A 10,996-nucleotide genomic window follows, 5' to 3' on the forward strand; every position below is an offset into this window, starting at 1 on the left:
CCTAACCAGAAAAACCCTGCTTGGTCACACTGGGCACCCCCTGATCTTTTGTCGCCCTCAGCCCAGGCCAGAAGGGACATGGCTGCTGGGACTTTGGTGTTTGGGGACTGGAGCCAACAAGATTAATGCTGTACCCATCCCCCTAGGATCTCCTTTTACTGTGCACCCTCTTTGGATATGCATTCAATGACCAGCCCTTGTCCACAGGCTGCTGAAGCCTCCTGGGGTGACTTATCTTCTGCCTAAGCTATAACCCATTATTTCAGAGATATGAAAGCCTACCTTCCTTGCCTGGGATGCTGGTGCCTGTGTGGGTGGATAACTCGGAGGTATGACTTACATCCTACAGTCCCCCCATGGGCTCAGGCTAAAGTTGCCATTCACAGGACACCTGCAAGGTCTTCTGGGCTTCTGCTCCTTCCCTGTCCTGCTTCCCCCACCCCTTATGGTCAAAAACCCCCCCAAAACTCACATCTTACTCAGTAAAAGCCAAACTCCTTGCCCAGACCCATGAGACCCTCTCTGCCCAGCCCTGCCTCTCTGAGGCATTTCCTGCCTATCTCACCACTGTTTCCCTCTGCCCTCATGGCTGCACGTCTCCCTCCTTCCCTTGCTACAAGTCTTGGCTTAAATTTCACCTTCCCAGTGAGACCTTCCCTGACCACTCGCCTGCATTTAAAACTGTAAACCTGCTCGTCCCTGTACTCTGATCAACTTCCTCTGCTCCACTTTTCCTCCTTTTTCTCATAGCATTTGTCACTTTCCAGTGTGTTATGTAATTAACTTACTTGTATTTACTGTTAGTCTCCTTCTGCTAGAAAGGGAGTTCCGCGAGAGCAGGAATCTTTGTCTCATTTGTCACTGATGTATCCCAAATGCCTAGAACAGTGCCTAGTGCATAACAGGTGGTCAGTAGGCATTTTTGAGTGAATGGAGGAAGGAAAGAGCCAGAACTCTAACCGGGCAGATTCTCTTTGAGGCCAGGCTCTTAACCCCTATGCTGGAGGTGGGCAGTGGGAGTGGCAGATCGTGCCAGAACTTTTTGGCTAAGGTAAGGGAATTGGATTTTGTTCATAGATCCGTGAGAGGCTACTGGAAGGTTTTGAGGGAGTATGGAACATGATGGAGTTTACTTTGTGAAAGCATTCTCCGGCTGTGGGGCTAAGATGGGTTAAAAAGGGGGAGGGGAACAGCCCCAGGAGTGGGAAATTAAGGGTGGGAGAGTGATGATGGGGACTTGGAGAGGCAACAGGACCGTAGCTGCACTGGGGCTGGGAGCAGCAAGAAGCCCGCTTAATACCCCAATTCTCCAGGCAACCTGGGTGGTTGCCTCATGGGCTCTGGCCTGTGAGTAGTCCAGGCCGGGCCTCCCAGCTGCTGACAACGTGCCCCTGTCCCACAGATGGACTGTTTGCTCTCCTGGGTGGTCCCCAGCCCCTCTCTGCTTCCTTTGAGCCCTTGTGGGCTTGGCAGGTGGAGGGGAGGGCTCCACTCCTTCTCCTCCTCTGACCCAGAGAATAATCCTTATATTCATACGATCTTCCTCTGTGCCCTCACCTCATCCTCCCACACCCCCTAGTAACACAGAAACCTGATTCCCATAGGGCAGATGAAGACACTGAGGCCCGGAAAGGGGATGAGACCCCGCTGAGGTCATGCAGCCAGATGGGGACGCCAGGTGGGGACCTGTCTTCCAGCTCCCCTCGCCCCGATTTCGTCAGGCAACAGACGGTCCCATGGCTCGACTTGAAAAATCTTAAGTGACCTCAAAGAGAATGCAAGGCCAGAACATTCCAGGCCTCCTTGCACTGGACTTTACTACTACCTTAAACACTAAATCTATTCATTTTAAATTCCAGGAATAGATTCTTCTTACCAAAAGTGAAAACATTACAGAAAAGACTCAAGTTCCTTTTTGACACCCCTCCCCCCATCCCAGTTCCCCTTAGAGTTCCTGTTTGAGTGCGTCTTTTCAGAACTGTGATATTCATTTAAAGACATAGTTAGGAACACCCAGAAAATATGGGCAACCATCATGTGGGTGGCAGGGCGGGATGGCGGATGGAGGGCAGCACTCACAAATGCATCCCTCTGTAGTCTGTTTACTCTTGGACGTTTTTTTAAAAGATAATTTTTAAAATAAAGGTTTACTTATTTATTTATTTGAGAGAAAGAGAGCACAAGCAGGGGGAGAGGCAGAAGCAGACTTCCCACTGAACCAGGAGCCCAATGCAGGGCTCGATCCCAGGACCCAGAGATCATGACCTGAGCCGAAGACAGACACTCAACCACCTGAGCCACCCAGGCACCCTCTCTTGGACATTTTTGATTGGTATATTTAGATCACTCTCCTGCCTTCTGACAGCTGCCATGTTTTCTATGGTGTAGAAGTACCATGTTTCATTTGTTTCTCTAGCTTTCTAAATTAAATTTTACATTTATTTCTTATGCACTGAAGTACAGAGGGTTGACTAGGTCCCACCACTCAGTTCTTAGCACAGGGTCAGGAGGTAATCTGCAAGGATCCTCTCTTGTTTGTACCATTTCCTCCTTTTCCTCCCCAACCCCCTCAATTCTGACCTCACTAAAACTCTCTCCGTGTTTGATAGACGTCCTTAAATATTTGAGACTGCTTACAAAATGCACAATAGCTGTTTTGTGTGCTTATGGGTTTTTAAAAAAATTTAATGAAGGTATCACACACACAAAGAGAAGAGGACAAATCGTAAGTATATGACAGTTTGTGAACTTTCAAAAATGCAACACGCCTATGTAACCAGATCAAACCACAGAACTAGGAGATCCCTTCCAAGGCCTCCTAGCCACTGCCCTAAGACTAACCACCACCCGCACTTCTAATACCAGCCATTGATTTTGTCTGTTTTTGACATTTATACAAATGGAATCATGCAGTGTATGCTCTTTTGTGTCTGACTTCCTTTGCTCATCATTTTGTTCATGAGATTTATCTCTATTATGTGTGTAGTTGGGATGGATCACTTACTTTCAATGCTGTAAAGTATTCCACTGGTCGAAATACAACACAATTAAGCCATTCTGCTGCCATGGGTGACATATGGTGGGTTCCAGCGTGGGGCTGTTACAAAGTGCAGATAGGAACAGTTGTATGTCTATGAGTATAAACACGTATGTAAGCCTTGCTGTTGTGTCTCTATCCAGGAGTGGAGTTGCTAGGTTCGGCCAGTTTTAATAGAAATGGATAAACTGGATATGTGTTTTAAATCCAGATAAATATTATTGTGATACAACCCATGTTCATGTCCTGCTCCTTTATTTTTTCTCATCTGGTATTTTCAGCTCTATCCATCTACTCTGTGTATCTCTAGGTCCTTCCTCCTGGAAGCTCCAGAGAACCCGAGCTCCTTCTCCCCTCATTTCAATTGTCTTTTCCCTTGGTTGTGGATGCTTGAGTTCCCTTTCTTCTCTCCATCAGTCCACACAGAGCCACCCTGATCATGCTAGCGTGCTATTGCCTTGTCATAAGGCATGAATATGCTTCTTTTCCCTAAATATTACCACACTCCTCTCCAGAACGGCTGTGCTCATTTACTCCCCTACCGGTGATGCATATCCTCACTGATGTTGGACATTAGTCACCTGTCTCTGGCTGGTCAGTGTGGAGGTAAGCATCGTATTTATTGAACAATTCTTTCGTGAAAGGACATTTAAGTTGTTTTCTGTCTTTACTAGAAGTGCTGCAATGACCTTTTAGGGCCATGTCTCCTGGTGCTTGTCTGTGAGCTCAGCTTCTTCTTGGCCTCATCTTCCTCCACACTTCTTGAACCCTAGTCCCCCAACATGTCCCAAGGTTCTCACCTCTCTGTCTTTGCTCAGGCTGTGCCTTCTGCCTGGAATATTCTTCGCGTTCCTTCTCCACTTGTTGAGTGCTTACTCTTCCCCTAAGGCCCCTCCTCCTAAGAAGACACCCTCCCCCAACACCCCTAACTCCCCAGGAAGCTCACTCTCCCTCAGGTCTTCCACAGGAAATTTGGTCCTTCTTTTCTTTTGACACCAGTCATTTTTTTGTTTTGGACTACCTGGTTTTTTTTGCCACTGTTTTGGCTTTCTCACTGGTCTTGGAGCCCGCTGGGGCTAGGGGTTCCATGGGCTTCCTTTCAGGTCCCCAGGACCTGCAGGAGAGGTCTACTGAATGGTTGAGTGTACCCATGACCTAATCATGTGTTGGAGGAAATTAAGGATCCAGTCTGTCTCGCTCACCTCTCTCCTCTTCTTCACCAACTAGAACCTTTGAGGAGTTGCTCGTTCCACTGGAAAGAGGGTGAAACATGGAGTCAAGACTTCCCCTGTCTTGGGCGGAGAGGAGAGGCTCAACTCATCTGTAAAATAGAGGTTGGCATTCACTCAGTCACTCAAGGCAGTGGTTATTGAGTGTCTAGCCTATGCCAGGCCATGGGGACCCACTGGGAAATAGGACAGGCCTAGTCTGTCCCAAGTCCTGTGGGGTTTTAGTCACAAGGAAAAGATTGACATTTGTGCATGTACCATTCTTTTTTTTTTAAATTTTATTTATTTATTTGACAGACAGAAATCACAGGTAGGCAGAGAGGCAGGCAGAGAGATAGGAAGGGAAGCTAGCTCCCCGCTGAGCAGAGAGCCCGATGTGGGGCTCGATCCCAGGACCCCAGGATCACAACCCGAGCCAAAGGCAGAGTCTTTAACCCACTGAGCCACCCAGGCACCCTGCATGTACCATTCTTAACTGCAATAAGGTTCAAATGAAAAGCTCAGAGTCCAATAAGATTATATATCTTAACCTACCTTTAATCAGGCAGTGGAGTAAAAGAAGGTTTTTTAAAAAAGTGACCTTTGACCCAAGATCTAAGGATGACAAAAAAAGAAACTAAGCAAATGGAGAAGCTATGTGTGAAGGTGAGGTAGAGAAACTATTTCCAGCAGGGGGAACAGCACATGCAAAGACACTGTGGCAGGAGGGAACTTAGAGAAGTCAGTGTGGCTAGAACCCAAGGAGAAGGGGAAAAAAGGATAGGAGTTGAAGTTGAATGGGTAGGCAGGAGCGAGGTCACAATGGACGGCCTGGTGGGCAAAGTGACATTGAGAAGTGCACTCATTCACTCGATAAGTAATTATTAGACATCTTCTGTTAGCTGTGCTCCAGCAGTGAACAAGGCAGACAAGGTCCTTGTTCCCACAGAGCCCACAGTCTGGGGGCAGATAATAACATTAAGCAGAGGAGGAATGGCTAATCTTTACAGAGGCCCTAATGTGTGCCAGGAAAGGTGCTGAGCACTTTCCCCATACTATCTCCTTTGATGCTTACCACCACACATCATGAAGTAGGATACTTTTTTTGAAGAAGAACCAGGCTTAGCAAGGTGGCATGATCCCCCCATCTGCAAGGAGTCTTGAGGCTGAATTGCAGTCCATTTAAAAAAAAACCTTTTATAAGCACTTTTACTCAATGCCAGTATGTGTGGGACACATTGGCATGGTCTCTAGAGAGGTGTCTCTCTAAATTATCAACGCACATACCAGTCCATCAGCAAATAGATTTAGTCTACAGATACCCCAAATGGTGTGTCCACAAAATTATTCACTGACAGATTGTTGTAACAGACCAGAGACAACCTAACTGCCCATTATTTAGGGGGTTGGCGAAGTAGAGTATGGACCATCCTTGCAAGGGAATGCTGTGAAGCCATGAAAAAGAGCCAGGGCACTCTGCACTGACGAGGAGTGACCTCCCAAAGTGCTATTCCATGAACAAAACACAAAGGACAGAACCATGTATAATTAAGCTATGTGTTTCAAAATGGTGAAATAGGGTTTAGAGATAAGTAGATGAAAGAGAGACTGAGAGAGGAAACTTGTCATTAAATGCCTCCAGAAAGGAGAGTGATGGCTGGAGGACAAGGTAGGACAAACAAATGGGTCCCCTTTGCACCTCTGGACTTTGAGCCACGTGACTGTGTTAACTACTCAATAAGTAAGTAAATAAACACAATCGTTTAAAGGACTTTCAGATTCCATCGGAGGAAAGTGACATCAGAACAGGGAAGACCTTCCAGGGTCATTGAATTGAAGGTATCTTAGTGACTCCCTTGTTTTACAAATGAGGAAACTGAGGCCCAGAGAAGATAAGTGAGGTGACTCGTTCAAGGTCACCTAAGCAGGTAACGACAGACTCAGGACTGGCTGATACTTCAGTTATAGACTTGTGTCCTTTCATGTCACAGCTGGCTCACGATCCCTACACATGGATGTGCTAAGTTGCACTAAGTGTGGAGGACACAGTGGTGAACGACATAGGGATGATTGCTGCCTTCACAGATCTTACATTCTAAGCAAGAAACAAACAAACACATATTATAACATCATACAGTGAATAAATGTTGTGGATAAAAATAAGGCAGGTGAAGGGATAGAGTGTCAGGGGAGAGTTACCAGGAAAATCCTTCTAAAGAGGCAACATTTTACAGAAGAGTAAAATGGAGCCTTGTGAATACTTGGGGGAATTGTGGGGACAAAGCCAGGCAGGAGGGATTAGGTTGGGATGGTAAGAGAGTAGCAAAGAGCCAGTGACTGGAACAGAATGAAGGAAGGAAAGACTGGGGGAGGTGAGGTTAGAGAGGAGAGCAGGAAATTGTAGGCAGGGCTGAAGACTTTGGCTCAAAGTAGGGTAGGAAGTAGTCAGAAGGTTTTGAGTGGACAGGGAACCTGATCAGATTTCTTTTTGAAAAAGATCCCTCTGACTAAGGGTGGAGACTAAACATTAGGAGCGAAAAAGGGGCTGCAGGGAGCCCAATGAGGAGGCTGGTCCTGTCCAGTTGTCCAGGAGAGAAGTGACAAGACCACAGCCTGGGGCAGTGAATGGGGAGCAGAGATCCATCTCCCAATCTGTGCAGTGAAGGAGTTGGATGACATGGTCCCCTAGGGTCTTTCCAGTTCTGGCATTCGGTAATTTGGTGAATTAACTCAGCACACACCAAGTAGGTACAGCCAAGCCTGTTTTCCTTTTCTCACAGTCTCTAGACTTTTCCTTTGGATTCTGCGTCTGGACAGAGCCCAGTGATCCGAGGCTCGGAGCGGGGACTCCTGTCCACCCCCATCACTGCCAGCCTCGCTCCAGTCCCCACCTCCCAGGGACAGATGGGTGGGCAGCGGGAGGCAGCTGGGCCTCGAAGCCTGCAGGGCCCTGGGGGAGGGAATTATCTGAGAGTTCATAACCCCTCTCTGCCTTCCAGATCTTGAGTTAAAAGCCCCAAATGTCGCAGCCCCAAGATGCAAGGGTTTGAGGGTGCCAGGAGAGGGGGGCAGGACAAGGCACTTTTCTGTCCTCTGCTGCCCACGTGGGGGTGGGGCCCTGGGTTGTTGAGAACTCCAGCCCTGGGAGCAGGAAGCCATTAGAGGCTGAAACTGGTGGCCCTCAGGCCATGTCTGACCCACTGACCTATTTACTTGGCCTGAAAATTGTCTGAGCAAAAATGGAGCCAACATTTAAAAATCAAGAGATTGTACAATAAAATCCAGATTTCTGGCTTCTCTTGAGTAATTAGAAAATCTGACCATACTGACCGCTTATTCCCATATGACACCATTCAGCCTTAGCTGAGTAGCAGCTGTCCTCATTATTATTTTATTTTATTAATAGGTAAATACATTCCCATGATTCCAAAAAAAAATTATAAATGGGCACATAAAGAAGTCTCCCTCGTCCATCCTGTTTCCCTTCTGCCCTGTGCCTTCTTTGATAATCTCATTTTCTTATGTAGACTTCCAAAGTTTCCTTGTGCATACACAACAAATACAAAGATAGATTCTTATCCTCCCTTTCACCCAGCTTCACTCCCCACCCCACCCCCATTCTATCCCTTGCTTGTCCCCATGGAGACCTCTCTGTATTAGGAGACAAAGTGCTCCATGACCTCCCTTACTGCCATATGCCATTCTGTTGTCAGAAAGTCCATGATTTATTTAGCTGGTCCCCGACCGATAGGCATTTGAGTCATTCCCAATATTTGCAGTTATAAACAATGCTGTGCCAATTATCTGGTACATAGTTTACCCAAGAACTAAAGGAATATTATTAGAAACTGGTCCTAGTAGAGGGTGCAGTAAGCATGGATTGAACTTGCTTCCAAGAGCGATTTCCAAGATTCCCAACAAAGCTCAGAGACCATTCCCTTGGGGATGAAGGAAAGACTCCCAGATTGGTTTCTGCCACTTGCTAGAGGTGGGACTTCTCTTTGGGCCTCAGTGTTCCCATCTGTAAAATGTGAGAGGGCCTTGGGGAACTGGATAAGATCTCAGGGCCTGTCCAGATCTAAACTGCTGTCCACCCTCTCCTTCCACTCTAGTCACACCCATCCTCTTTTCAGCCCTTAAATGAGCCTGACTCAGTCCTATTGCACAGATTTTGCTCAAGCTGTTCTGACCACCCCCCCCCCCCCCCCCGCCACCGGCTTCCACAAAAATGCCATTGCTGTCCTTCTTATGGGTCCTAGTCTGAATCCCCGACCTTTGATCTCAGGCCATTCAGAACTCACCATTTCAAACCATTCAGGTCATGTTACCACCCCCTCTACAGTACCACTGATAGGTAGGTCACTCCCACCTGGTCCACACTTCAGGCAGCTCATCAAATCCTTCTTCTGTCACCGCTCCAGTTGCCTAAAGTAGAGTTCTTGAAAGCCAACTCTGCTAGTTCCTAACCAATGGCTTTGGGCAAGTGACAGCAACTGCCTGGGTCTCAAGATTTCTTGTGATTTAAAAAAAAAAAAGAGGGGGGCTGGTTTGAAGGTAACCTGTGGTAATATGCATAAAGTTCTTAGCACAATTCCTGACATACACAAGGCCTTGATAGTTCACCACCCTTGCCCTCAGTTACCTAGTTTATAAAATGGGGAGAACAACAGAAACTATTTCATAGAGTTGATCACTCACTCATGCATTCAGTGATGTTTATAAAATGCCTATTGGGTGCCAGGCACAACAATGGGCACTTGGCAATTGTTAGTGAAGAAAATAGATAAAATGTCCCAACTTTTATGGAGCTCCCAGGCAATTCCAAACAGACACACATAAAAGATTAAAATGCCAGTGTACTGATGTTAAGAAGGAAAAGACTAAAATGTCACGGAAGCTCATAACAGGGGAGTATCAAAGAGATTTCTCTGAGGGATAAGGTGTGGGGCACAGTTCGGTGGGAGATCCAGGAGGGCTTTCAGTGGAAGGCATCACCCTAGATAGAAATTAGCATTAATTATCCTCACCCCAACCCCAAAAGGAAAGCATTTGTTACCTTTCCCCATTTTGCTTTTTTCCCTGAAGCTAAGAGAAATTGAGGGACTGCCCAAGGTCATGGAGTCAGGAAGAGGTGAGTAGGTTTTGAACCCAGGCTTCCTGGTTCTAGAGTCTCAGACGTAAAAAGCATGTCATCTACTGCCTGTTTGAACAGGCTGATCCTAGGATGTGGATAGGCATGGGAGGGAGAGAAGTTGCCTTCACTGGGGTGGGGCCCAGAAGTGAGAACTTCACTGTCAGGCCCCATCCAGGCACCTGTGAGAAGGCAGAGATCCAGACACGTACAGAACTGGCCCAGGGCTGTTAGGGGGACCAAGGGCAGAGCTTCCCTCTGCCCAGGACTCTGTGCACTCCATGAGTCTCCCTGCTTAAGGCTGTAGAACAGAAAAAAAAAAGGGGAAAGATACTCTTCCTAAGTAAATCACTTGGGATTCAGACTCCCCTCCAGCCCAACCCACAAAAACTCCCACTAGTCTACACATGCCTGCGGATAGAGACTATTAGCTTTGAATCCAGCCTAGAAAACTCTCTTAATCCCTAACTCTTCCTACTCTGTTTTCAGCTTTGGGCCACAGCTGGCTCTCCAACCTCCTGAGCATTGCTGGGACCAAAACAGTCCCTGGACATGAAAGGGATGCTAGGCTGCAGGACTGCAGATGGCTTCTCCTTCCTGACCCAGGGCAGCTGTCGCCCTTCATCTTCCCTTCCCAGCTACTCTGAAGCAGGGTGGTCCTCAAGCCTCCCTTCTTCACTTCTTCCCCTTCTCACCAAACTCTCCTTGCCTTGTGAGATAGCAAAGCCTACTCTAGGGCCACATGACGGCTTGAATTTGGTTCAAGCACTCAGTAACTGTGGGGCTCCAAACAAATGAATTAACTTCTCTGTGACTCAATTTCTTCTTCTGTAAAATGGGAGGTAAACAACAGAAACTACTTCACAAATTGGGACGATAAAGTGAGTTAGTAATTGCATAATGACTCCAGGGACCTAGGCAAAGAGAAACTGCTACATGAGTGTTTGTGCAATAAATGCCCTGACACATCCAATCTGAGCATAGGGGTTAGGGGTGAGCTGGGGTATCCAGGATGTATAAGCAACCCCACCTCCTCTCCTAAATTCCTGTTATATTCTCTCTCTGTCTTCTCCACCCTCAAGCTGTTTCCTAGTGAGCATTTCTCTCCTCTGGCTGCAGAGGGGCTTCTTTCCAAATCCAGACTTGATCACATTTGTCTCCTGCTCAAATTCTGCAGTGGTTTCCCATTGCTTCCTGGGTAAAGTACATCTTTTGGACATTTAGGATCTCATCCCTCAGAACTATCCAGCCCCATCTTTCCACCTCCCTGGATCTGTGGTTCAGAATTCCTTGAAAATATGCCCTTAAATCTCAGGCCTGCAGACCTTTTACTTGCTCTTTCCTCTACCTGGTGTTCCCTCTGATGTTGCCCCTTCCCTGCCAAACTCTACTAGGGCTGTGGCCAGAAGAAAACAGTCCCTGAGGGAGGGAAAGGGGAGAGTTGGGGGAAGGGGAGAGTTGGGGGAAGAGACAGCAGCTCTCAGAGCTGCAATTTTCTCATTCAAACCAATATGAAAAAGACAATAGGAAAAAGGACTCTTCAAGATCAAAGAAAGGGATAGAACAATATGCAAACACTCTGGAAACTAGGAAATGGCTAGTTAGCATCCAGTGATTGAT

Source organism: Lutra lutra, chromosome 9 (assembly GCF_902655055.1).
Source record: "Lutra lutra chromosome 9, mLutLut1.2, whole genome shotgun sequence".
Classification (NCBI taxonomy): domain Eukaryota; kingdom Metazoa; phylum Chordata; class Mammalia; order Carnivora; family Mustelidae; genus Lutra; species Lutra lutra.